This window comes from Cinclus cinclus, chromosome 11 (genome assembly GCF_963662255.1).
Source record: "Cinclus cinclus chromosome 11, bCinCin1.1, whole genome shotgun sequence".
Taxonomy (NCBI): Eukaryota; Metazoa; Chordata; class Aves; order Passeriformes; family Cinclidae; genus Cinclus; species Cinclus cinclus.
The window spans coordinates 14,768,857-14,770,748 of NC_085056.1; positions in this window are offsets into that span (position 1 = coordinate 14,768,857).

The following is a 1,892-nucleotide window of genomic DNA, read 5'->3' on the forward strand; positions in this document are numbered from 1 at the left end:
CTTTTCTCTACTGCTCAATGGTCCAGCTAGATAGCATGGCTTTTGAAACAGGCAATGCCTTCTCTAATTAGGCACCATTGCAGTTACTGATGGATTCAGACAATTTTGTGTTCAGAGTTAATGAATGTTGGCTTTGATCAGCCTCTGACTGTGATTGGTAGCAGTAGTTTTATCCATGCTTTATGCAAGTCACCCAAACCTCTTGGTTATACAGAACCGAGCTAACAGCCTTACAGAAAAAAGAAAACAAACCACTAAGTGAGCTATTGTCAGAATGTACCATGTGCAAGAAACCCAGCCTACCTGGCTCCTAAAAGAGATGCATGGCAAGGATAACAAACCCCAGGTGTTTAATTTGAATCTTAACTAAGTGGTCAAAGGTGGTGCTGCAAAAGCTGTATTTTCAGTGGGGTTCAGTCCAGGGGATCTTCCTCCTGCAAAACCCACTTGGCTTCCCAGCCTGACTCTACTACCCCATCACTGTGAGTGACGTTTTAGGGAAAAAAAGAGGTGTCAAGCTCAAGTAATCAGGCTGCCTTTAATGATCTGTGCAGCTGTCTCTGTCTCCTCTCTGCACAGCTTCTAGATTAGATGCAGGGTACGTGTGTCTGTCCCACATCTCTCTGTGCTGCTCTCTCTCTCACTGCATCAGAGCTCTCAAGGAGGAAGCTGAACCTGTGACCATTCTACTGGTGCTTTCCCCACAGGGTTTTTTGATGAATTTGCATTAGGTGATTATCCCCTCATGCATGTCTTGGAAAGGCAGGTAACTCCACATTGTCAGTTTTCCATCTGTAGCATGTGGATAATGATACTCTTCTGCCTCACATGGGTGTTGTGAGCACTAATTAGTTAATGTCTTTTCAGCACTTTTATCATACAAATACTAAGCAGTTATTGCTATAATTATTATTTCTTATTATTTTGTTGTTCTTCAAACAAGGGATTTTGAGCACTCATCTATGTCTGAGTGTTTGAAAGTATAACTTCATATACATTAAGTGACAGTGGTATGGTAATGCCATATCACTGGCAGTTCACAAATCTACCCCAGCTGAAGCAGCATTTTCTTTAAAAATATTCCTCTGAAGCAACAAGGTCATGCCACAAAGTACAGTGTCTGTAATATAATAAGGCATAACATGGTCTACGTTAGTTGAATAATAGTGCATGCTTTGGGTGTGCAGTGAGCACTGGAAAGAGCTCTGTTGGCTACAGGGAATGTGGCTTTGGACATCAGTGGCTGAGCCACAGCCGTGTCAGTTCAGCGATGCAATATTGAGCTTGTGCCAAAATCACTGGACTGTGCAAAATTTTAGGTTCTTTCAACCCCCTTATTTAAGTAAAGCTCTAAAAGAAAAAAAGGAAACAAACAACCAAACCCCAAACAACTTAAGCAAAACCTGTCAAAAAAACCATGAAGCCATCACATTCCCTGTGCTTCAGTAAGGAAAGCATGTGTTTACCAAGACTCATGCAGGACATGGTGAACTCTGTCAAAATAATGCTTCCTCAGCTACAGAATCCAACCTCAAGATTCCCTTGGCCCTGGGATTTTCTAAGACCAAGAGATTGCCTTATTCTCTGTATGACATAATTTTTAAGCCTGGAAATCCTGATTTTTTCCACAAATAACTGAAACGCAATTTGTTTTGTTTTTTTTTTCTCAGAGAAGGGGAATTCTGATGTTTGAAAACTTCTTGTAGATCAAGGGCCCAGTTTCTGTAGCAGGTTTCATTTTTCTGGACTACTGTGGAATCTTTTCCATACGGTCGGAGGACAATATAGAAGGCTAATGCCATGAAGGATTCAATTTCCCAGGTGAAAAGCACAGGCATAGGAATGAAATTCTTATTATGTACAGCCAGTTGGAATTGGATGCAGAACAAAGC